This window comes from Copidosoma floridanum, unplaced genomic scaffold (genome assembly GCF_036245765.1).
Source record: "Copidosoma floridanum isolate Cflo_tuat_1 unplaced genomic scaffold, Cflo_Japanese_pri ptg000004l, whole genome shotgun sequence".
Classification (NCBI taxonomy): Eukaryota; Metazoa; Arthropoda; class Insecta; order Hymenoptera; family Encyrtidae; genus Copidosoma; species Copidosoma floridanum.
In genome coordinates, this window is record NW_028321881.1 from 8,620,726 (window position 1) to 8,648,534 (window position 27,809).

Sequence of the window (27,809 nt, forward strand, 5' to 3'; positions counted from 1 at the left end):
AGCGCACTGGGTCGTTGGGGATTAGCCGCTTGAGATTGTTCTTATTTATAAATAAAATAAAAGTGCGGCCAAGTAAGCGCACTGGGTCGTTGGGGATTAGCCGCTTGAGATTTTTCTTATTAATAAATAAAATAAAAGTGCGGCCAAGTAAGCGCACTGGGTCGTTGGGGATTAGCCGCATGAGATTTTTCTTAATAATAAATAAAATGATAGTGCGGCCAAGTAAGCGCACTGGGTCGTTGGAAATTAGCCGCTTGAGATTGTTCTTATTTATAAATAAAATAAAAGTGCGGCCAAGTAAGCGCACTGGGTCGTTGGGGATTAGCCGCTTGAGATTGTTCTTATTTATAAATAAAATAAAAGTGCGGCCAAGTAAGCCCACTGGGTCGTTGGGGATTAGCCGCATGAGATTTTTCTTAAGAATAAATAAAATGATAGTGCGGCCAAGTAAGCGCACTGGGTCGTTGGGGATTAGGCATTTGGGTTTCATGTGTTCGGGCTTTGAGCGCTGTGTCTTTGAGTTTTGGACGTTCAAACGACGCGCAGTCGCTCGGCCAATCGGAGGCCGGCTGCGCACAAGTGTGCGCGAGTTCTCAGCACGATCTCGGCACACTGAGCTCGAGGGGTGGGGGGCTACGTGAGCCCGATGATTGTGCTCTCACAGCACAATGTCCAGGCTCAGCGAGCTCAGTGCTTCTCCGAGCTCTCTCTCACCGAATTTCGAGCTATCAGCAGACAACTTTTGGGCTTCAATGAATACAGCCGTTCATTATACAGAACGCGTACAGGTAAATGAGTTAACATTAATATTTTATGTACATACATGCCTGTGAATAATTTCATAAAACTTATTTAACCTTTATGTAACTCATTAATATAGTATAAAATTTTTAGGGTTAATTATAACATTTTGACCTATAGGTACGTAATATACTATATTCGTTTTCACTTAGCTCAGATACTGGAAAAAATTGTGTTACTCATTTTTAAAATGACCAGTCTTAGTTTGTACGGTCAAAATGTTATAATTAACCCTAAAAATTTTATACTATATTAATGAGTTACATAAAGGTTAAATAAGTTTTATGAAATTATTCACAGGCATGTATGTACATAAAATATTAATGTTAACTCATTTACCTGTACGCGTTCTGTATAATGAACGGCTGTATTCATTGAAGCCCAAAAGTTGTCTGCTGATAGCTCGAAATTCGGTGAGAGAGAGCTCGAAGAAGCACTGAGCTCGCTGAGCCTGCATATGGACATTGTGCTGTGAGAGCACAACCATCGGGCTCACGTAGCCCCCCCCCCCCCCCTTCGAGCTTCTGCAGTTCAATGCTATGCCGTACTGTACAAGCCCAAACTACAGGCTATACGTGGCGCGCATGGTTGTGCAGTCTCAGTTGAACGCTGTTTTGAACTCGTGTGACTCGATCTTCGAGTCAAGGCGGCCTGTAAACTTGTGCAGTAGGAGTTCAAAGCGATTTGAACTTCTCTAGCATGCGTCACTGGGCTCTGTACGTTCAAAAGTTTTTTCCGTGTACCTTTCGGATGACTACTAATAGCGAACGATATTTTTTATTCATCGAGGGTACAATAAACATCCAATTGTTGAATCGCTTGTGGTAAAAAATTTTTTTAAATTATATCTTTACGAAATTTCGCATGTTTATTTACGGATTATTATCTTGTAATAATAAATTGAGGTCGTATAATTATTGAAAATTTTCTACTGAGTTCTCTCACCCTTTTTATTTCTCATGATAAGGTTATAACTATTAATAATGACAGTTTTACAGATTTTTTAGTTTTTTTAAGTTATTCCGCTGAATTTCACTAAATTTCATTGCAAACGCTTGTTTTTTAATGATTTCATCAGGACAATACTCAATTGAAAAAACCGTTAGTTAAGAGAGTTTTACCACATTTACAAGCATTGATAGAAAAATGTTTTTTAGTTATCAGTGATGTTGAAGTTATAAAAAACAAGCAAGGGAAATAATACGTATGTATGCTTATTATTTAATATTAGGTTAATTTAGTGCCAGAGATATTAACTTTTTAAATTCTGTAGTTTTTGAATAATACATTAAATAATTCATGGCAAAAAATGATTATGTCAGTAAAAAAAAAGAAGTCGTCAGGTATTTTTTCCATAGTTACTGGAAATATAGAGCTGTAAATATGCAAAATATATTTGTTAGACTCATTAATTTTTTAAAAATTAATTTTACTATTACTTTTCTGATATAATCATTTTCTGCTATAATAATAATAATGATAATAATAATAATAATAATTATTATTATAGTAATAATAATAATAATTATTATTATAGTAATAATAATAATAATAAGAGTAATAATAATAGTAATAATAAAAATAGTAATAATAATAATAATAATAATAATAATAATAATAATGATAATCATAATGTCTACTAAATTTCATATACAACACAAAAACAGTTTACATTCTTTGGCTCTAGCCACCTGAGCTATCAAAGCATAGCGTAAGAGATGGCTAAAAGTTACATATGTTTATCTTAAAGTTTCGGAGCTTGAGATTTATTTTAAGCTTCATCGTATTATTGCCGTTAAGCTATGTATTAGTGGTGAAAAAATATTAATTAACTAATAAAGATATCAGCGCAATGGAACGTTTTTCATCTTTTGCACATTAAAAATGATTGATTAGTACGTCTTAGAAAGTCATGTAGAAAAAATTTGTTGTTTTAGTGCCAAAGAATGTAAACTGTTTTTGTGTTGTATATGAAATTTAATAGGCATTATGACTATCATTATTATTATTATTATTATTATTATTATTATTATTATTATTATTATTATTGTTATTATTATTGTTATTATTATTATTATTATTATTATTATTATTATTATTATTATTATTATTATTATTATTATTATTATTATTATTAGCTGCAATAAATTTAAGTAATTTCTCGCTTTAAATGGGATACAGACGAGATAGGATGCGCTGCTGTGTGTGATAGGAGTCATGAATTTAAATTTCTATAAAAATTTGGTTCACTTTACGATATTTCTTATTTTTATAATTATGTACATAATGTATGTCTATTGTAAAGTTTTGAAGCTTAAGATTTAATTTAAGCTTCATCGTATTATTGCCGTTAAGCTATGTATTAATGGTGAAAAAACATAACTTAACTAATAAAGATATCAGTGCAATGGGGCGTTTGGGTGAAGGCGTTTAGTATATTAGTAAATAATATTACTTAGTACAAAAAATATTTGAGCGTACTGTGTCGTTGTGGTGAATGCCTTCATTTATTATTCAATAATTTCACTTATCATAAAAGTTAAGAACAATTGAGCGCACTGGATTATTTGAATAAAGGCGCTCGTTTATTAATAAAGTAAAATAATATGTTAATTGCGTTGAGCTTGTCATTTTATGAAAAAAAAAAAAAATTGTTAATCACCTGACAATTATGTTTTTGTTTTTATAGCTAAATGAATGATCAGCTGCATTTAAAAAGCTTATCTTTCTTTCAGAGAGGAAAAGCGAGAAAAGTAATTTGCGCAGCTCTTTTCCGTATGAGTGTACAACTATAGCTAAAGATAAATAGCCCGTTGTTTGCATATAAATATAGGTTTAGCTTCTCCTTTCTCCATTACCGATGCACAAATTTGGATTCTCATGTCTCCCTCACTCATCTCCCCTCAGCTCTCCCTGTGAGCCGAGCCTACAAGCCGCCAGCCAATAGAAAACGTGTGCATAGTTCCTCTGTTGGCCACGATGGATTGGCGCTCAAATCAGCGCCGAAACATCGACACACTCTTTAACATAGGCACTGACAATCTCCCTACTTAACTCTGATGTTGTTTTTAATTTTGGTGAGGGTAGATACGTTGAGTGATTCCTTGGCCCCATTTATGTAGAAAAAGTCGCCAAGTCGATCGGCGCGTGCGTGAATCTTCTCTTCTGCATCCATGATCAAGGCACATTGCTCGTTGAAATTAATGTTAAAGCCTGCACCGGCTACTTTCGGGACTGAAACGAGATTGGTTCTGAGGTTAGGCACGTAAAGTGGATTTTTCAAGGTTATGCTTCGCGTCTCATCTTTTGACATAATGTTCACGTCTCCTTTGGCGCATACGGTCGCCGTCGTATCGCTGGCTAATTGCAAGCTTGCGTTGACACACGGAAAGCTTATAATGGCACTTTTATCGCCGCAAACGTGCGACGTACTCCCGCTATTTAAGCACTACTTGTCATTCATCGTCGCACTGGTGAAGAAACACAAGCCTGAGGCTTAGAATTTTCCCTCCTTTCGGCTATTCTTCTTCTCAAAACAATTTGCTTCCTTGTGCCCCTTCTTTTTGCAGAACCCGCATTTATAGTTTGGTTTTTTATTTTGCGACCCAACACCACCTGACGTTGGTTGTGAAGACGTCGGTTGTGTGGTAGATCAACCCGTTATGCGACCACGTTCCTTCTTTGGTTTGGCAAACATTGCCGAATTTTGAGAATTCTCGTTCCTCCTATGGCGAGACTTGTACTTCGCAAGAATTTTTATTTTCAGAATCTCAAGGGCGGGAAGGTTATCGCATGACTCGATAGCCCACCTGAAATTCTCAAAACTCGTTGGCAGACTGTGGAGTAGCATGATGGCCAGCAAGTCGTCGTCCAGCTTGGTGCCCGTGGACTTCAGCTTGTCGGACACGTCGAAAAAATCTTTGAGGTGGTCGACCAGTCAAGTTAGGACAACTTGAGATTAGTATCTTGAAAACTTAATCTCCTACATTGTTTGAATTTATTTCGGAAACATTTTAAAAATGTGTTTTAAATGTTTATTTTGTCGTCCTTGAAAATCCATAAAGTTAAGTGAAACTTCGTTAATAGTCCCGAATAGAAATACACATTTCGGCAAGTAGCAGGACCAGCTTTGGTGCCTTAATCTTGGTCTCCGTACCTCTTCCGGCAGTCTTTCCGGGCAGTATACAAACTGTTACCAGGTGCGTTTCCAGGCAGGTTCAGGCTTCCTGAGGTTCCGGTTACCAGGAATGGACCGTGGAGTGCCTGTAAGGTACCAAGTATAAATTAAACAAATAATAAATTTAACAAACGTCGGTGACATGAAAATAGTGTAGCTAATAAAAATAAAACTATGCAAAAATATGTAAAATTCATTAACATATTCACTGGCACAACTGCTGTAATATTTTCGATCATCATTATCATTATCATCACTGCCATCATAATTATTATCGTTATCATCGCTATCATCAGTAGGAGCAAAGCGATACTTGTCAGCAAACATTTTCCGTTCATCCTCAACACTTTCACTCAACTCTGATTCATCAATGAATAAATCATAATTTTTTATGATTAAAGCAGTTTATTTCATCAGAGTAATCATCCACGTCAATACTTTTTTCATTTTCAATAACCAAATTCTGAATGTGTGTTGCATCACTCACATTGATGTTTTTCGGAATTTTTTTATTATTGTCGAGTTATTCGGCTTTCCGTTTTCTTATACATCGCATTTGAACTTTCTTGCAGTACAAACGAGATTCGAACTTTTCATCGATAGTACACGTTTATTTATTACTTTAAAAGTACTTATTTGTATACAACGATAAGTTAGAGTAATCGGAGCAGAAGCTATAACCTTTAAGTTGAAGATTTACCTTCTGGGCCGAGCATGGTCAGTATATGGTAACCGTACCTTCAGGTCGCCTGAACTCGTCCGGACACGCACCTGGTAACGCCACCTGCGGGGGCCATAGAAATTAGTGTCCGGTAGCAAGAGATGACCCTGAAGAAGCCTTCAGATAAACGGAATCTATTTCTATTCGGGGTGTTGTCAATCAGCAGCGTTGGGTTAGGCGGATTTAATATCGGAACTTTTTCCTGAGATCGTATACATAGCTATATGATCTAGGGAGAATGTTCCGTCGAGCCGACAGCAGTGAAGGGGCATTGCCAGAAACGGTACCCACAACACGCGAAAACTAAAAATTGTAATATTAATAACACAAGCGCCTATCACCCGATGACCCGGGGCGCTTACTGGTCGATCTATTAAGTAATGAAATTTTAATTAAACACAACTAGCACCCTGGAGTATCAGGCGATCGGCGCTTGCGTTATTATTTAACATTTGACTATTTAATAGAGAGGCCAGTAAGTGCCCTGGTTCACTGGGTAATAGGCGCTTGTGTTATTAATTAATATTTTATTATTTAATAGAGTGGGCAGTAAGCACCTCGGGTCATTGGATGATAGGCACTTGTGTTATTAATATTACAATTTTTAATTTTCTCCCGTTGTGGGTACCGTCTTTGGCAATGCCCCTTCACTGATGTCTGCTTGGTGGAACATTTTCCCTAGATTGTATAGCTATATATATGATCTAGGGTATAGTTCCGATTTTGAATCCACTTATCCCAACGCTGTCAATCAGAGGTGAGTAGAGAGATTGCTAGTGCCAATGTTACGATGCGAGCCGATCACTTTTTGGCTCTAATCAAAGTGACCCGCTGCTGCTAGCCCTCGAATCGGGTGCACATTTTTGAGAGTGCAAAGGTATGTTCAGGGACCGAGATCGGGCCAATGCCGTCTAACCCGCGCTTGACCAAAGAACGCTCGTTCTCCAGGGGTATCCGGCGACTTCTGGCGAGGATCAGCTGATATATATATAGGTATATAAGAAAGTGTGATTTGTTAGTTTGCAAACACAACAAACAGCAGAGTAGGTACAGGGGGGAGAAGAGACGTTAAAAGGAAAGACTCCAGCCAATCAGGACTCTCAGTGGACAGCTGATTCTCGCCAGAAGTTGCCGGAAATCTCCGGAGAACGAGTGTTCTTTGGTCGATCTCGGGTTAGCGCAGGCAGCTGTGGGTCCACGGCGTACGCCCAAACTTGGTCCCCGAACATACCGCAAGACTCGTATCAAAGAGCGTGTTCCTACGAGAAAAGGAGTTGGTTCGCGTGGAAAAGGGGGGAAGGGATGTGGAAAGGGTACACTGAATGTATGTTTACAAAAACAGGTCAACTATGGGAATTCTAATCGAGTGTGGAATCTAACGTGGATTAGAACCCTCACTGGATTATCCTCCCCACTGCACTGAAAAAAAAATAGTGTAACTGCTCAACTAGAGGTAAGGCAGTTGTTACCTCGCTCACACTAAAGCAGAAGCGGCCCAAGACTAGTGCTGTTGCTGTGAGACTTGGGCAGCAGCTGCACAAGTCGTATGGTGTACGTGTTGAGCAAACAGCATAGTGCAGCAGCAACGCTAGTCATGGGGTATTTCAAGAAAGCTACATAACAATATACGCATTAAGAAAAATCGGTATAAATTCATAACACGCTTACGCATAAAAGTATAGTGCGTGTTGTAACGCACAATTCAACAGATAATTGATTGGTCAGCCTAGATAAATAAAAATTTAATTGTATTTATACATGTATAAATAAATACATCTATATATATTCACTGATCAGTTTGTTATTTTACGTCTGCTTGCGTCTTGACTTGTACTTTGTTAATTATATTAAAAATGGGTATTAAATAATTCGCGCATAATGTGTCAAAAAATAAAATTTTGACTTTAATAAACCAACATTTTCAATATACATTTTATTCATTTTTTCAACTAAAATCATCAAATCTTTTGAATTTTTTTTTACTTACTATTGGAGACATAAGAATGTCAACAATTTGACACGACGTTTCTATGGTAACTTCTTTGTGGCACGTTTATGATTAGAAAAAATAGTTTTTTACAAGGTTCACGCTCTGATTGCACTGCACACAAGAGATAAGAAGCATCTGATGCATAGAAGGCATGAGTAGCAGACACCTTAAGATGCGAGTGCCACTGACGTACAAATCTGGAATGTGAGCTTCCCTGACTTGTGCGACTGCTGCACAAGTGACTGAGATAAAAAGTATTAGGGTATTTTGAGTGATTTTTGCACGTGCTGTGGTGGAGGATGCACAATTTTGTTTTCAGTGTGGATTTAAATCCCCACGGGGGTTTTCGACCTGCAGGCGGCAAATTTGAACGTTACAAAACCAATCAACTTTAATTCGAGCTCTTAACCTTTGCCTCAAGTACTTTAATCCCACAACCCTACACTCTAAACCTCTGAGACTAAATGACCCGGGGTGCAGAGTTCAACTAGTTAATAATTTCACTTTTTTATAATCATAAAAGAGCTACTCATATCAAAAAACGGAAATAATTTGTAAATTATTTAAACGGTATTTGTAGGTTCAATAAAATTATTAAAAATTGAAATGACTCGGTTAGCTTATAAATTGCGATTATTAAGAAACACAAATTTCCACTCCCAATCCATTGAGCTCCTAACCCTTAACCTCAAAACCCTGAACTCTGAGGCCCTTAAACCAAATGACCCTGGGTGTAGAGTTAAACTAGTTAATGATTTCATATTTTCATTGAAAATAGAAGCGCGACTTATTACGAAGAAAGAAAATAACTTGTAAATAATTAAAATGATGTTGGTAGAGTAAAAAAATAATTGGTGATTGTAATAACTCGGTTAGTTTATCAATATAAATTATTAATAAGTATAATTTCCACTTCTAATCTAATCTAAAAATTAACTATTACATTTTTGCTCGAAACTTTGTTTTTTGCTAGATGACGTATTAATACATATTTTCTGAAAATTTGAGCAAAATTGTACGTTTAGTTTTTGCGTAAAACAATTTCAAAGTTCGACAAATTCGTATGCATCTCTTTGTCTAACACACGGAGTCTTATGGCAACGGCTGTCGACTCACTGCTCTGTTTTGAAGATTACTCGGAAAATAAATTATTTGTCTTTGATTAAAAACCATCACCACATAGTTGTAAGTTTCAGAAATGTTTTAGTCAATTTAATAGAACTTTTGTACGTTTACTTCTATTAGTAATTTGAGTTTTACAGTAGCAAGCAACGAAAATTAGAGGTTACTTTTGTCGCGAAATCATTTGGTAAAACGCAGTTGACAACATGTATCTTCTGCACCACATTCAAATTGAATAACGCACGTGGGTATGCAGAATACTTGCGAAAAATTTTTTTTCCAGTAATAACGAATCAGATAAGGTAAATAATTATTATTATTTATCTCATTTCGCAAAATAAGTACATGATTGCCAACTTTGCACTCTAAATAATTTGCTAACTCATTTACCGACATGGTAACGCATATACAATTAACGCTAGATGGTGTACCTCTCGAGGGAGAAGCACCTTAAACCAAATGGCCTGGGCTGTAGAGTACAATTTCGTAAATCATTTAAATGGTATTTTTAGGTTCAACAAAATTGTCAATAACTGAAATGACTCTGTTAGCTTATAAATTAAAATTATTAACAAGCATAATCTTCCACTCCCAATCTCTTGAGCTCCTAACTCTTTACTCCAAGTGCTTAAATCCCATAACCCTGTGCTCTCTATCACTTGAACAAAATAACTCTGGATGTGGAGTTTAGTTAGTTAATAATTACATTTTCTTATCAACTATAAAAGAGCTACGCATCACAAAAAAAAGAAATAACTTGTAAATCATTTTAATGGTATTTGTAGGTTCAATAAAATTGTTAATAACTAAAATGACTCAGTTAGCTTATAAATAAAAATTATGAACAAGCATAATCTTCCACAGCCAATCTCTTGAGCTCTTAACTCTTTACCCAAAGAGCTTTAACCCCATAACTCTGTACTCTTTAGACTTAAACAAGACAACCCCGTGTGTGAAGTTTAATCGGTTAATAACTACATTTTCTTATTAACTACAAAATAGCTTTTTATCAAAAAGAAAAAGAAATAACTTGTAAATCATTTGAATTATCTGTGTAGGTTGAAAAAGAGTATAAATTATTGAAATAACTTGACTCTTATGTAGATAAAAATGATAATGTTAGAATAAGAGTTTATATATAGCGCCATCTGTACACGTATATATTATGTACTATGCATACGCGAGCCCCGATGCTGCGCATCAGGCCAGTTCAGTTGATCACTAGTCTCTAGCCAGTAAGGACTTATTTGTAACAACAGCTTGTAAAGACGGTATAACGACAGTTTAATCTAAATGATAATAATTCTGATTTCCCTACAAAGTGTTTAGTGTTTTTCTCTTCTTGTTATCCTTCCTGGCTTTTTCCCAAATCCTGAGAGCCTCACGCAGTGGACTTGAAACGTCAATAGATTAACAAATAAAATTTTTCGTTTTTAAGCTTTTAAGCCTCTGGCCCTTTACTCCAAGTGCTTTTACCTTAGAAAATGATTGGGGACGAATTATACCATAATTCGATTTTTTTTAATAAGAGAATATATCTATAAAATTATGGCAAACTAAAGTTTGAATGACTTGCATATTTCGACGCCCCAGACGAAGACTATGCCTTAATTGGCTCTGGGCGAAAACTATGCATTTTTGACGTCCCAGGCGAAGACTATGCTCTTTCCTCAAGCTTGGACGAAAACTATGCCCTTTTTTCTAGTCCGGACGAAAACTATGCCCTTTTTTTGGTCCCGGGCGAAGACCATACCCTTTTTTTGAGTGTGGACGAAGGCTTTGCCCTTTTTTCGCGCCCGGGCGAAGACCATGCCCTTTTTTCTAGTCCGGCCGAAAACTTTGCCATTTTTTCGGAGTCTTGGCTAAAAATACGTCTTTTTCTCGCGTCCAGACGAAAACTAAATTATAAAACACCCCAATATTATTACCTTACCCCTCTACTAGCTACTAGTACGCTGGAAGAAGCTCACGAATACGAAGCTTCTGAAAACGATTTAACATTTTCAGATTTCTTGATTCTTGTGTATATATTTATATCGATAAGTTTTATCTTCACGTCGAGATTCACATGTACGTGAATCTACGGACGCCTTTGTAGAAAACCAATATGTAATCGTTATTCTTAGCAGGTCTAACGACTTAAGTATTTCGAGTTTTGGTAAGTGTTTAAAAAAAGGGGTTTTTGATCTTTTTTTTGAAAGATTCCGTAAATTGTATGTAACAATAACTGTAATTAATTTAAACTTGCTAATTTATTCATGTGTTAAAATACTTTGTAATCCAAATGTGCATGTCTTACAAACATTAGTTAGTAAAAAAAAGTTTACTTTTTTCTCAATTTCCTTACGAATACTACTATACATTTTATTATATCACGAATCGTACAAATTTTATTAATTTTTTAACTTCAAGATACAATACTTATATGAGTTACTTATTATAATCAACAAAAATGTAGAAAAAATAGTAAATTTGAAAATAAAACATAAAAGAGTCTATTATATTGATTAATTGCAAATTACCATGTTTATAAAAAACTTCCTGAGTTTGTATTATTATTTTATAATGGTGTATTATTATTTACAATTATTTATATAAATGTAGCGCGAGAAAAGGGCAGAGTCTTCGTCCGAACTCCGGAAAAGAGCATAGTCTTCTTCCGGGATCCTAAAAGGGCATAGTTTTCGTCTGGAACAGACAAAAGGTCATAGTTTTCTTCCAGACTGCGGGAAAAGGCATAGTCTTCGTCCAGGCTTCGAAGCAGGGCATAGTCTTTGCCCGGGGCGTCGATTTTAAGATGACTTTTGTGAAATATTTCACTGGACTAATAGGCTATTTATCCTTGTACGATACAACTTCAGTAGTACTTTCAAGCTAAAGAATCAAATTAAGCTCTATTTACTACACGTACAGAAGATATTTAAAAAACTTTTAGGTAAGTAACAATGAACTAATAAGCGAGATTCAAAAATTTTATGGAAATTATTTCAACAAGGATTTTTCATGTACCTAGGGTGACTAACAAAATTTTGGCACAAAATAAATAACCTCCTTTAAATACTATAAAAGGCAAAGATAGAAAAAACTTTCAGAGAGTTGCACTTAACAATTTTGATTCATTTTTTCTATTCATTTTTGCTCTGAAGGGTCCTAAACAACAACTTTTTTAAGAGTTAACCCTTAAAATGGTGTACAAGTTATTTCCTTTTCTTCAGATATGTGACTCTCATAGTTGATAAGAAAATGTAGTTATTAACTAATTAAACTTCTTACCCAGGGATATTTTGTTCAATTGCTGAAGAGTACAGGGTGATAGGGTTAAAGCTCTTGGGGTAAATCGTTAGGAGCTCAACAGATTAGAAGTGGAAGATTATGCTTGTTAATAATGTTTCTTTATAAGCTAACCGAGTCATTTCAGCTATCAATAATTTTATTGAATCTACAAATACCATTCAAATGATTTACAAATTATTTCCGTTTTTCGTAATAAGTACCTCTTTTATGATAGTAAAAAAACGAAATAATTAACTAATTGAACTCTACAACCCGGGTCTTTTGGTTTAAGGGATTAAGAGTACAAGGTTATGAGGTTAAAGTACTTGGAGTAAGGGTTTAAGGGGCTTGAGAGCTTGAATTAAAAATGATTGGTTTTAAAACGTTTAAATTTACCGCTAGGCGGGTGTCCCGTTTGGCCACGCTGCCGGGGCACTCTCTGATACCACCTCTCTTTTCTGCGAACATTACTGCGCAGTAGCAGCAAACACAAAAAAAAAACGACTAGTAGATCGTGTGTGAAATAATTTATTAAAACTATTTAGTTAAGTTTATAAAAACTGTTATGTCACAGTAAAAAATAAATACTCTGCGTTATTAAATTCATCCTTATGTCGTTTCTTTGACGGCTCTGACTCACTTAAAGTTTTCTTCATTCTCTTTATGTGTTAAAATCTTCAAAAATTTCTTGCTGCATATCGCTTTGAATTTCTTGCTTATCAAACTGTACAGCTAACTGTCCACTCATATTATCTGTAAGTTTAACGTTTTTTTTAACATTATTTCCGTTAAAACCTTTTGGTTTTTTTTTTCGAAATTTTTCTTTTACGAATTATTTGCATTCTATTTGTATTTCGCGTCTTTTGTTGAGAATAATGGTCTTGCTTTATATTTCAGACAAATTGAAAAAAAGGTTAAGACTATATACATACTGTAGTAGCAGACAATTGATGTCAGTTCAGGTAGGAGCACTAGACCTGTGCACAGCCTGAACTCACATATGCAGAAAATTCCTATCTTGCCTGTGCAGGTGCTGCACAGTTAGTCTGGTAAGCTACGGCACATTACAAGCATACCAGTTTGTACATATATTCATGTGTGTGCTGCGCGCGCGCATATCATACTATATTTGGAACTTATATATCGACGTCTCTGAATATTATACTGATCTGCAGACGAAAGTGGGCGATTACTGGGCGAAAGTCAGGCCAAGCTGCCTCCAAGTCACCGCCATATTACAAACCCACTGGAAGGAAAGTCAGGTGCCAAGCTGCGGCCAAGGTGAGTGGCGTGGCAGCCAAGCTGGAGCCCAGTTTTCACCCACTTTCAATTTCTACTAGGGTAAGAGCCTTCTCTTGAAACCATGGACACACAAGAAAAGTAGCCTGTTTGTTCTTATGTACGGCGCTAAAGCACAAGTAGAAGAAGACACAACATCGAAAGTGAATGTCTGTCTCTCTCGCACATTCCCACCTTTGGCAATGTGCGAGAGAGACAAATATCCACGTTCGATGTTGTGTCTCCTTCTACTTGTGCTTCAGCGCCGTACATAAGAACAAGCAAGTATAAAGCCTATTTTTTTATTGGCCAGGTGCATGTCGTGCAGCGCCACTCTTAGTGTCAAAATCATGCAACCGCGGGTACCCACATTATACGTCAACAGCATACACCAATGCACACTTTTAGTAATAATCAATTAATTAGCAAAAAAAATAGTATATTTATTTATCTGGTAATGGATGTTATCATAAAAACAGGCTTTAGGAATATCACACACTCGATTGGTTATAACTATGAAACCTTAAGAAAAGGTAAACAGTTGGGGGTGGGGTCCGAAATAACGACAGTTCACTTCAATTTTGCAGTAAAACTATAAATGTTCATTTCAGCGACGTGTATTCCGACGACAACGATAGCTCAGTGCAGCCACTGTTCATTATTTCGACAGCCAATCACGAAGCAGTATAAGACGAAAGTCAATGTAAACTGCCTTGTGATTGGCTGTCGAAATAATGAACAGTGGCTGCACTGAGCTATCGTTGTCGTCGGAATACACGTCGCTGAAATGAACATTCATAGTTTTACTGCAAAATTAAAGTGAACTGTCGTTATTTTGGACCCCACCCACAGTTGGTGGAAAGTAGTCATGTGTGCGATGTTACAGAATTTCAAAGTGATGGAGTTAGCAATTTGACAAGTGCCGTCGTAATAAGGCAGACCTCGGTTAACTTCAGCTCTCTACAAAGTTAACCTGCATGTATGTTTTATTCAGATTATTTTGAAAATTGTCGAAGTTGTTATGCACATGAAAATTACCTTTATACACAGTTGGGTAATCATCGAAATTTAGGTAATTTTACTCCATCTGTCTTTGCGCTACTGTTACACTGAACAACATAGCACTCGCTTACACCCATATTTCATAAACGTTTAAATAATAGAAATCACAATCATCATATCTTATTTCGCGTATTTATCTTTCTTTTTGCCGTCTGCTTCTGAGAGTGTGCTTTGGATCGATAACTAACGAGGCTTCATTAATATATTGTTACATTTAAACATATTATAACCGTTCTTGGCACCACATGGTTCATTTTTTTACATTTGTATAACTGTAATTTCATAATATTGACTCTGTTTGTGTATACGTGATGATAACATCTGTAAATTTAACGAAATACTGTCATTCTTTCCTGAAATAAGCAAAAATAACAGTAATTTGGTACCCCAGGTTTCCTGTTTTTGCCACTACGCTCGCTGGCGTCGACTCATCTATTCTCTCCCATCACTTGCACCTGGCCAATATGTCTATGCTTGAAACTTCGGAATCACGCCACAATGTGTAAGGATAGAAAAGCTTGCAACGCTTATAGTCACAAGCGTTCTTTCGTCGTGTTTCAACCTCGCCACTTTATGGAGATTAACCTAGAACAGTGGCGCTAGTGCTATGGGGCCAATCCCATTCGCGACCCCTTCGACAAGGGGTCTTCTTCTCAGAGAGATCGCAAATATCTGGTCATATACTGTGTGTACAGGCCATGGTACAATAAAACAAGGTAGGCCCATGCGCATGTTTACATGACCAAACGAATCACAGAAAGGAGCCTGTATGAAGTCATAATCAGTACTAAATTTAAGTTGTATGTATATGTATAAATAAGCAGCAAGCAACAAAGTGTTTTCGTTATTCATTGAGAAGGTGAGTGTTAATGGTCACTGTTACTTAAAAATATGAAGTATAACGTTGGACTTGTAAAAAAGACTGACCTGTTCAACAATTTTTGAAGCGAAACTTCTTATGGCACGTTGTGAATTTTTTCAAGCGACACGAAATTTCTGAGACCCCCACCACTCCAGCCGCTCTCTCTCTCTTTCTCTCCGCGTCCCCCTTGCCACCACATGCTACACTAGCAGTGCATCCCTACCACTCCAGCTGCTCTCTCTCTCTGCCGCGTCCCCCTTGCCGCCACATGCTATACTAACAGGCATCCCTGCTACTCCAACTCCAGCCGCTCTCTCTCTGCCTCGTCCCCCTTGCCACCAGAGCAGTGCATATACGCGTAGAGTGGGACGTGGGACGGCCTTTCTCTCTGCCTCGCTCCCCTTGCTACTACATGCTCAAATTCTTACGTGTATATATATGTGTGTGTGTGTGCGCGCGCGTGTGTGTGTGTGTAATGAGGTATTATTTGTTATTAAATAACCTCAAATTCGTATTTTAGTTGTACTTTTCTGACATATGTGTTATAAATTGCGAAAAAATTATAGTATACCTTGAAAATTAATAGAGATGTCCACAAATTAACTTAAAGTGTTTTTATAACAATATAACCTCACAAAATAAGAAAAATCGTCATATCTCGACGGAGAAGCAAAATAGGCCAAAAATACCGATTTTTTACGGATATCCTAAGGGGGAAATAAAATATCGAGACGCACAAATAGAGGTGAAATTCGTTGTGATTACTCAACCTCGAATTCGTATTTTCGCTCTATCTTTATGAAATTGGAGTTATAAATTGCGAATAAATTACAGTATACTTAAAACATTAATAATACAGATGTGCGCGAAGAAACTTAAAGTGTTTTCATGACAACATAACCTCATAAAAAAAAAAATCGTCATATCTCGACGAAGAAGCAAAATAGGCCAAGAATACCGATTTTTTACGGGTATTCTAAAGGGGAAATAAAAAATTGAAACGCACAAATTGAGGTGCCATTTGTTATAATTACATTTCCTCAAATTCGCATTTGCGGTCTATCTTTATGAAATTGTAGGTCTATCTTAACTCGTAGCAATAACACATATGATTGCTTCTCATATAATTTTCTGTATAAAATGAGTTCAATATTTGATACTTGAAGTTTTACTTCTATCGTGGGTCCCACGACCCATTTTTTTGACCTATAAGTTATAAGTTATGAAAGAGCAATGTATTAACTCTAAAAAAAATTTTAAAACTTATTGAAAACACTAAGTTATTTGATTTTTTGTGAAGATATAAAAAATTTTGCTTACATTTTTTAAATTTTATTATTGCATATGAACTAATTGTTACAAGTTAACCACCATTTTTGGCGTTGTATTAGACATTTACTTTATGTCAGATCAGTCTAGTCAGTTTATGTACAGGTTTTTATTATGATACTCCATTTAATTCGCTGTTATTAACATGATTCGCTATTTAGCACAAAATACATATTCAAATTTGGTACCCAATTATGACGTCATACAGGCTCCTGCGCGAACTCGGACGAAAATTGTCTGGCTAGTGAGCCTACCTTGTTTTATTGTACCATGGTACAGGCACCCTTAAGAATGCTTTTATCGCACCGCCATGTTTGTCTACGAACTTTGAAAGCCTTCAAAGTACAAAGCACACAATCATCTGAAAACTTGTTAAACAATATACTTTTTGTTAACATTTTTATTTTTATTTTTAATATTAATATAATACAATTAAAAAAGTGTTATTAACAGTTATCATAACAGAGCCCCACAAAATATGGTGGATTTTATTACTGTAGTTATGTTTTTGGGGTCACTGAACCCAAATCCGTGGTCCGTTTGACCCTATCAGACCAAGATTGAGGTCATTATAAGGTCAAGTTCAAGAAATTCGCCATAGTACAAAGATCACGGCTTGGTAAGGTTACGAATACAATTATAAAAATATTGGAAGAAGTTCTCTATCATATTATGGTCAATAAAAAGTGTACATTTTAACGAAGAATGTTTTGCTACCGGTGCACTACTGGGGAGTTAATTTACATCCTAGAATTGCTATAAAATTGTATAATTCATTGAAATGATGATTTTTGTAATGCTGTATTACTTAAGGATCATACAGAGGCCTTGCCTAACTTCGTTGTAGTTATTTTTTGTAATTTAATCTTAAAATAACTTTGATCTTGACCCAATAAGATTAAAAAAATCCGGATTCGTTCTTATCAGCAACTTCCAAATCATATGTAAATATTAACACGGTAAGTTTAAGTCCACCGGTGTAAAATTTTTTTTTTTAGTTATGTAAGAGCCAGAATTTTTCTATCAGAATTGTATGTGTATAATTACTTTAGGAAAGTTAACCGGCATTAGTATGGTTTTACATAAGGTGTTTTAGATTGGTGATGCCAATTAAATATATGGGATTACAGATCGAAAAAAAAAAATTTTGTCATCTAAAAATAACTGCAGAATATCGTAATATATTATTTACTGTTACTAGGGGGCTGTGCCCACTGCGCGCTCCGCGCGCCAACCCCCAAAATTTAATCAATTTTATTATCTGTATTTTTAAAGAAAAATACAATGATTATATCTTTGTCGTAACACGTAATATTGTAATATTTAGCAACTTACAAATTAAAATGACTTTTCACTGATTTTTCAAAATCTCATTTTCAAATCTATCCGCACTTGATCAGTCTCAGCCAATCACGCGACGAATAATCAGGCTTCATCATGTGACCCATCGTTTTTTCAAGACAGGAACAATTAGTGTTAACATCTGGATGATAATTTCAAACAAGAAATTCAGCTGATTTTTCTTGAATATAAACAAAAAATGAAACTTTTCAACTGTTTTGTAATTCTTGAAATAATACTTAAACCCCTTTTTTTTAGTTATGACCCAGGTGGTATAACATTAATTTATGTGATTTTCTATATGGAGTCACATAAGTACAGCAACGACTTTACCAATCCAAAACCCCTTATATCAAGCCATATGTAATGCCGTACCGCTTTCCTGAATTAATTACTCATAGAATTCTATCATCCGTTTTTTCAAGTGGGAGTTTTTGATAAATTCCTGAAAATAAATATGACAAATAACAAATTTTTCAGCATATTAGAAGCCATTAACATAGTGTTCTGGTCAATAATGTTAATGTGTGATGTATGATGCACGACTCTGACAACAATAACTGGTGATAACCAAGCAAGCCTAGCACTATTAGAAGTTTTCTGACCTAAAAAATGGTTACATCATTCAAATTTTTTTATAAACTTTCAAAAGTGACAGATGAGACAACAGCTTCAGAATATCTTTCATGTTTGTAAAATGTACATTTCTGTAATGTACAAAATTTCTTTTGAGTCAAGATCAGATACAAGCTTTGTATTTACCAAACAAAATGCATTAAAATTGCCTAAATTATTTTTTACATCTTTCATAGTGATAATTATCAGTAGCTTTTTCATCACTATATTTTCTCTTATCTTTTGAGTTTGACGTTTGCGGTATTTGTCTCTGAGAAGATCCTTGTCTCTTCCTTTTTTGTGCACTATCATCCAAATTAACTGAAATATTATTAAATAGGTGATTAAATATTATGAAGATTAAACAATAAAAAAAGCCAGGTTGTCCATTTAGAAATTATATCTTACATCTGTTGTGTTGAACAAAATTCACAGCCATATTAGTAGGCACAAACTGAGATGGACCGTCCTTCTTTCTATGTCTCTTTCACAGTAGTTTTAACTTTGTCTCCTTGGTTGATTCAATATTACGAATTTCAGCTTTAAAAAATTACAATAATTATGTTACAATAGAAGATCTTGTAATATAAATTTTGAGTTTAAAAATATGTAAGATGTACTCTATGCCCAAATCAACTTCAGGAATTTCAAAAAGCATTTGATTCGATAAAATTCTACACTTTTGTGTGATGAACTTTGCCTCAAGTGCTCAGGCACTGCTTGAAGTGCTGCTTCTTCTGGTGAGTAGTGAAGCATTTTACTTTTATTAGCATCGTCCTCTCGGTTAATATTGTTTTTATTCTTTCTTTTTTGTAGCTTTTCTTCGATGTAGTTGACCCTGTTAATATAAATTCTCGAATATAGTAACTTCTTCAGTTCTACTTCAAAAAAAATCAAAGTTTACCCAAGTGTTCACATTTCATTATCTTTATCGCGATTGTTTGTTTCTGCATTAAACGTGAGTTCCAATCCTAGTATCATAAGCATCATCTTTTTCAACTTCACTGTTTTTCAAAACCGTCATGCTTACCATTTCACCTCCTCTGACTTTAAATGCATCTGAATTTAAAACAAAGACAAAGCAACTTAATAATAAGCAAGAAAAAAGTAGTCACTTTAATTAGTTTTAAAAATCTAAAAAACCAAACCTACATCAACTATCGTGTCAATGGGTGTTGCAGCCTTACCTAAAGCTAAATCAACAATATATACTCCTTTTGGAACTTCACGTACTTTTTTAATAATTCTTAGTTCTTTTAATTTAAATCTACAATTAGTGTGCATACCTATACATATTTACACATGAATGTATACACCGTGTATTGAAGATGAGTGAGAAAAACTATGCTACGCGATAAAGCTCGTCAAGACTGATAGAAAAGCTCTTTACAAAATTTTGATTTGATGCGCATTCTCCGAGGTATTGACAAATTAACATTAATAATTTCGGCCAATCACAGAGCGCTTAGCGTCAGGGGGTGGGCTCTTAGTGCCGGTAGTGAAATCGACTCTTGATGGAGGGTGCGGTGGTGGGGAGGTGCCTAGGGGAAAAGAAGGTTAGTACGCGGAGTGTAGCTTTATCGACTGCAGAGAATCAATGAGTCGTCGAACCGGGGGGTAATGCAAACACTGCCGAAATGAATGAGGATGTAGCAATAATAAAAGGGATGATAAAAGAATGCTCTTGATAGTACAGAAAGAAAAAGGAGTCATAAAAGGACGCTGGCAAAGTGGTATAAACACTTTACTCAAATTGTTAGTCCTTGAGTATGGAGAGCCAAAATAATAATTTCTCACCTTTGAGCACACTCACTGGCGACAGCTCAGTTAACTCCAAAAATTAAGACTAACTGACCAGTTGGCTTATTGCAAATCTGAAAACCAATCAATGTATGGACTGGAGCAAGCGCATAATTATCAAGTGCTAGATGATGGTTCCACTATGAGGAGCAGTCTATTTTATGAATTTCCACTTCCTTGCACACTCACTGGTGAAACATAAGTAAGATTACTCAACTGAGACCAACTGGCCAGTCAATCCATACATAAATTCCAAGTCCACAGGATGTTCTTGGTACTGGTGCTCTTAGTCGACAAATCTACTTTCTCCAAATTAACAGGACATTTCTAAAAGTAATCTGTACAGAACGGAGAACATAATTATATGCAGAGAGTCGAAAAGTACACTGAAGCAACCGGTATGAACACTTTACTGAAGTTGCCAGTCCTTGAGTATGAAGAGCCAAAATGATAATTTCTCACCTTTGAGCACACTCACTGGTAACAGCTCAGTAAATTCCAAAAATTAAGACTAACTGACCAGTTGGCTTATTGCAAATCTGAAAACCAATCAATGTATGGACTGGAGCAAGCGCATAATTATCAGTTGCCAGATGATGGTTTCACTATGAGGAGCAGTTTATTTTATTAATTTCTACTTCCTCGCATACTCACTGGTGAAACATTAGTAAGAATACTCAACTGAGATCAACTGACCAGTTAATCCACTATACAACTAAAAAGTAAGTGTTCGAACAGCCTTCGAGATACGTATACGATATTCGTATACTCTTACTGAAAGTTACAGTAGCACTCAAAGTTTTTGTATTTGCCCCTGTGCGTACTCTAATTATTTTTGTTTTTACTTGTATAGTGAGTTAACTGGTCAGTTGGTCTCAGTTGAGTAATCTTACTTATGTTTCACCAGTGAGTATGCGAGGAAGTGGAAATTCATAAAATAGACTGCTCCTCATAGTGGAACCATCATCTAGCACTTGATAATTATGCGCTTGCTCCAGTCCATACATTGATTGGTTTTCAGATTTGCAATAAGCCAACTGGTCAGTTAGTCTTAATTTTTGGAGTTTACTGAGCTGTCACCAGTGAGTGTGCTCAAAGGTGAGAAATTATTATTTTGGCTCTCCATACTCAAGGACTAGGGGTGCGTTCCGAAAGTCAGATTCACCGTGTAAATGGCAACGCTGCTGTTACAGATCGTCATGTCAGGTAAAGTAACTGCTGGAGCTGAGGTCCGAAATGCCAAAACAAACTGCGCTTTTTTCTAACCCCTTTGCTTTCTGTAAACAACTTTAATGTCGTGAAGTAGTGCTCGCGGGTTAGGTGCTCTTAACTGTCACTTTTCAATTACCTTGTAATCTAAGGAAGCCTTACTGAAATTAGTCAGTCTTATGAAATGTTGTAGTTACTCTCTAGATACAAATAAAAATGAATCAAGTGAAAATTGAGCTTTTAAGAACGCTAGTATTTGATTCGTCAAGCAGCTCAAGTGATTCTGATGATGAAATTTTCAGTGATGAAGAAGTTCGACAGGCAGAAATATGTGATCAGAGAGTACCTGGTAGAAGAAGAGTACGAGTTACAAATTTTATTGAAACTGTCATAAATCGCTACAGTGCTAAAGAGTTCAAAGAAAATTATCGGTTAAGTGAATACCATAACTACTCCTTCAATATGATACTCTCATTTAGTCATTTGATAACAAGTAAGAGAATTTTACAAGCAATATTAAAATACTTACAATTACAGGATAAGTAGAACAACCTTCGAATACTTATTGATGTTGCTCAGACCACATTTAGAAAGAGAGGGAGTCGGTAGGACACCTGTAAGTCCAGATAAACAGCTATTTATAGCTTTGTACTACTTGGGGACTCCTGATTCTTACAGGTAGCACAATATATTCTTAATTAATTAATTATTCCTATTTTGACATCTACTTCCTAAGTGTAATGAAATAGAGTTTTTGTAGGTCAGTTACAAATAAATTTGATGTAGGCAAAGCAACAGCATGGCGAGCAGTGATACGAGTGATTAAAGGTCTTTGTCACTTTCGCAATTTTTTCATTCGCTGGCCCAGCGAAGAGGAAGCTCTGGAGTCTTTCAATAATGTTGAAAGGCGTTATAGATTTCCACGCGTAATAGGTTCAGTAGATGGAACCCAAATAACAATCCCCGCTCTTAAAAAAGATGCACAAAGTTACATCAATCGAAAAGGAGTGCATGCGATTCAACTCCAAGTAAACTGATAGATAGTTTTAATAGTTGTGTTATTAACAGTTAAAAATTGCATGCAATACTGATGCTGGTTTTGTCAGTGACAAATGTATGAATTATGTACGTAGTTCTGTATAATCCACAATTTAGATTGCTCATACATTTTTTTGAATTGTAGGTAATATGTAACAGAAAATTACAACTACTGCATTGCTATACTGGCCTGCCCGGATCAGTTCATGACATGCGGATTTTCAAATATTTAGGCGTGCAGGATATGTGTAACGAAAATTACTTTTTCCAAGATAGTCATTTATTAGGTGATTCTGCTTACACTCTCCAGAATTGTGTAATGGTACCTTATCCTGATGATGGACATATGTGTGATAGACAAATAATTTTCAATAAAAAATTATCAGCAGCAAGAATGATGGTAGAAAGGTGCATTGATCTGTTAAAAATTTGATGGAGATGTTTACTTGACAAATTATGCTCGAGAAGAACAGATTTAGTGCCATACATCATACTAAGTTGTTGTGTACTGCACAACATTTGTTTGTTGAATGAAGATGTCTTCGAGTATCCAGTCGTTGTTCCAGATACCATAAACATGTATCCAGAGCCATGTAATGTTCCAGAAGAATTGAAAGAGCAAGGTTTAATGAAACGGAATAACATCGCTGAAGGCATACAATAATTTCTCTGCAATATTTACAATTTGTCAATAAATAAAAATAAAAATTTATAAAAATTATTTTATTTTTTGCGAATTGTAGCAAAATAAATTTTTTCTGAGTAATTGTATTAAATCACTTTATAATACAATTTTTACAAAACTTTTTTTTAACACTGGCCACGTATGAACAACTAACACATTAATTAACTAACAAGATTCATAAATACTTTGTTTTATGGCCTATTACAGTCTTTTATGTGTTACAGATAACTCTTACTTGGAATAAATAATACTCTGAGTACAATGTAATTGTTTGAGCGACAAGTTACGACTAGTAAAAAATATTTTTAAAAAATCACAATTTATCAATCAGCTGCTTCAAAAGATCTAACTTTTTCTCTTTGTAGCGTCTATCCAAATCTATTTTTTGTCTCTGAGCTCCAACGATTGTTGAAGCAACTCAATTTTTTCTTCATGTACGTCACGCTTACGCTCTGTAAAAATCAGATACATGAAACGTTAAGGACAAATTGATGCAATACAATTGAAAAAAAAAAAAAAAAAAAATTACTATTTGACTTCACAGCAGGTAACTCATTAATTTCTCCCAAAGGTAACGTAGATCCAGCCAATGTGAGAGGCTTCATCCATGGTTTGTTTCTAAAAATTTCGTCCAACTCCTATAAGTGATAAAATTAAATATTATTTTTACACTAACTAATATAAAGTGAAAAAATAGATGTAAGAAAAATTTACATTGTACTAAGGGTGAGTAATTCTGCCGTTTCCAGATTTTGCATTGTGATCTTTAACATCTTTGTACGCTTGCTTCCAGCTATCCACTTTAGACTTGCATTGGGCCACATCATAGTCGTAGCCATGGATAAACAAGCCATTAGCTATTTTTTTCCACAACTGGTTACTCGTCGTAACCCCATTGCTGTACAGCTTTTTGTTTTCTTTGTACAAATTGATAAGAAGTTTAGTTTGCTCCTCATTCCATGTACAACGCCCAGTTCGTAGCACAGCTCCTAAAAAAAGATAAATTATTCTAGATGATATGTTTTATTAAGTATATTATACAGTACAGTATGCATATACCTGAAGGATTGTTTTCACTGTCAGCAGTGTTTACAGAGTTGTTTTTGGATTTTTTGGTTTTTTTACTTGAATCTTCATTTTTTAGATTCATTTTTTCTTGATTTTCGGGTTGCGTTGAGGAATTCTCTTCAGTACTCACACTTCCACTACTGTGTGAGTTATACGTAGGCCTGCTTTCAGTTACCAAAGCAAATGCGAGTTGCCTGCTTAATTCTTCCTTATGTTTCACAAGCAGCTTTGTGGCTTCATCAATATCTATAAAAATAAAAAATAAATGTACTTTTTATTTTGATGTATGGTCACGATACACATGCCATTGTAAACCAAACTTACCACGATTAGCCAAATCATATGTTGGTTTGTCTAAAAACAAATCGTAGTTTTGGTTGTCCAGTGGATCAATAAGTCTCAAATGATATAACGTCTTCTTACTACGTTTGACATTATTCATATTGAGATCATGTTAGTGGGTTATTAAGATTTTGGTGGCAAACTCCAAGTCTGAGCAAAAGTATTATTTTTTAAAAAACAATGAAGGATTGTCGTTAGGTACAGATTCATACGTAAATGTTATTCAGATTACAAAAATGCACTTTACCTTGCTCAGCTCGTTTCTTTGATTCTTCAAAAATTGTCACAACATACACAGTGTTGGTCGAGGAATCCAAGAACTCCAGTGGAACCGTCATTGACTTGGAATTTTCTGTATTTTCAACCTCTTTATTCGTACCAGGCTTGTTAAACGTTGGGTCATTTTCCCAATAATAATTGTCGTTAAGGTTGGAGAAATAAGTACGTCCTTCATCTACCCACAATTAATTTTTTGTCAGTTACTTATGCCTGAGTATTAAATTGTAATAGAAAAACTGTGACGAGGTATTTTAAAGTGTATTACTTACCATCTTGTGGAAAAATGTATTGTTGGACGTTTCAATATGTATATTTGAAGACATATTGGTACATGGATGGTTTTTAACTTCATTGAATACCATTTTTGCTTCACACCATCCACAAGTATACAACTGTCAGATAACATTGAGATAATATAACACCATTGATATTACAGATAAAAGTATATTACCTAATGATAACCAATACTGTATTTACTTAATCATTCATTTTTCAAACTATTGCTCTCGCTCTAAATCGATCCTAATTTGTTGATAAGTTAAAAGTTATAATGCGTGGTGAAAGACATGACATTAAAGTTGTTTACAGAAATCAAAGGGGTTAGAAAAAAAAGCGCAGTTTGTTTTGGCATTTCGGACCTCAGCTCCAGTAGTCACTTTACCTGACATGACAATCTGTGACAGCAGCGTTGCCATTTACACGGTGAATCTGACTTTCGGAACGCACCCTGGCAATTTGAGTAAAGTGTTTATACCACTCTGCCAGTGTCCTTTTATGATTCCTTTTACTTTCTGTAGAGTTTATTTTCAGAGATGTGCTTAAAATTTGGAGAAAAGTGAATTGGTTATTCAGATTATTACTATCAAGAGCATTCTTTTATCATCCCTTTTATTATTGCTACATCCTCATTCATTTCGGCAGTGTTTGCATTACTCCCCGGTTCGACGACTCATTGATTCTCTGCAGTCGATAAAGCTACACTCTGCGTACTAATTTTCTTTTCCCCTAGGCACCTCCCCACCACCGCACACTCCATCAAGAGTCGATTACACTACTGGCACTGAGAGCCCACCCCCTGACGCTAAGCGCTCTGTGATTGGCTGAAATTATTAATGTTAATTTGTCAATACCTCAGAGATTGCGCATCAAATCAAAATTTGGTAAAGAGCTTTTCTATCAGTTTTGACGAGCTTTATCGCGTAGTATAGTTTTTCTCACTCATCTTTAATACACGGCGTATACGTATTTTCTGGTTAAATGGATATTTAAAATATTAAATGAAAAATTAACTGTAAGTGACAATTAGATACCTGTTAAAATTGTCTTTACTTCCACTGTTTTCATCTGAAAACGACGTTTTCCGCTTTCTCAAGGCTTTCACCTTTTTCTTTTTAAAAACGATTTTTTCAGACGCTTTATTGTCGCTAGTCATGATTTTTTAAAATTAAATGTTTGTCCAATTTTTGATTACAAAGAAAGAAACAAAATTTAATACATATCAAAAACAAATTCACTGTACTTATAATTCATAATACAAAAGCAGAGAATATAGAATATATCGACTCCTCGTACGAAGTCTACACTGAGAACAAATCTGTGCATCTATTGCATTGGCGAGTGTATGTACTGCACAGAACACTAGTTAATTTAGTGCTCACAGGGACCTGTGCAGATTTTACACAGGTTGGTGTAGTTATGTCCTCTTGACTGTGTGACAGATGCGCCAACTATACTGTGCAACTACTAACTGCTCGACCGGTATACATTGGCTGCCCTTGTGTATAGCTGTGCATAACAAGTCTTGCTCTCGCATTACGTGCATGCACTGATGCATTTTTCATGCAGTTAACTTATTATGATAAATTTTTTATGCTATGGATTAGTTTTTTCAAAAATATGGATTTTCCCAAGAAGTCAAACGGAAATTTGAAGGTAGGTTAGGTTACATGCACATGTAGATGCAACTGTTCTTCGGCGCTCACGGTGCAAAACGCGTACCGCTAGACCTGTGCATCTTTTGCACAGGTCAGGTACTCTGGTCACACTGTGTGACTCACACAGGTTCTGCGCTCCGTCTGCTCTGTTACATTAGTACAGCAGACACGCTAGGTGTGGCGCTGCGACTGCCTTGGCAGTACACAGTCTCTTCTTACTTTTCATACCCAAACAATTAACTTTTAAGCTCATACTTATAGTTAGAGTCAATAGCTAGAGCTGCTGCTTTTTACCTGATACTTGAATCTCCGGCTTTGACTCTTTGCCTAGTTTTCTCGGTGAAGACTCTATCTGCTGAGTTTCTGACTTTAATGTTTTCACGACTATGAGAATAAGCTATATCGTGCTCCTTGCACGCTTCATCTAGTGAGTTTATACCTGAATAACCTCTGGCAAGACGTTTCAAAAGCTTAGTACTTGGACATGAAACAGTACTGATAGCCTGGTATGTGAAGTTCAACGGGTAAAGTGTTTATAATCTTATTAATTAGCAATCCGTAAAAGTGCACGTTCCTTACTTCTGTGCTTTTGTAAAACAGGAAAAGCGCTTCAGTCGACATGGTGACTTACTACCTGACAGTATTCGAGCTGTTTTCTGCGGTCTATCTAACTGTGATAAGACAAACAGTTTATTAGCACTAATTATACATCCTAACGGACTAAGATTTAAAAATATTTATCTGTATTCAAAGTCGCTGTAACAACCAAAACATATAAATACATAAATAGTAGTAATAAATTCAATTAAATTATAGCTCCTATGACTGATCTTATTGGCAATAAATAAGGCGTATCATTCTTACATCACTTCAGAATTGCTAA

At 35.5% G+C, this 27,809-nt stretch overlaps 1 protein-coding gene and 1 pseudogene across 1 annotated transcript in view; one reads left to right on the forward strand and one right to left on the reverse strand.

The window, feature by feature from the left end:
- The window catches only part of LOC106640118 (histone lysine demethylase PHF8), a 348,393-nt gene that overhangs the window by 15,183 nt on the left and 305,401 nt on the right, over positions 1 to 27,809 (forward strand). The gene's annotated exons all lie outside the window — the stretch shown is intronic.
- LOC149375724 (splicing factor C9orf78-like) lies at positions 18,732 to 26,424 on the reverse strand (annotated as a pseudogene).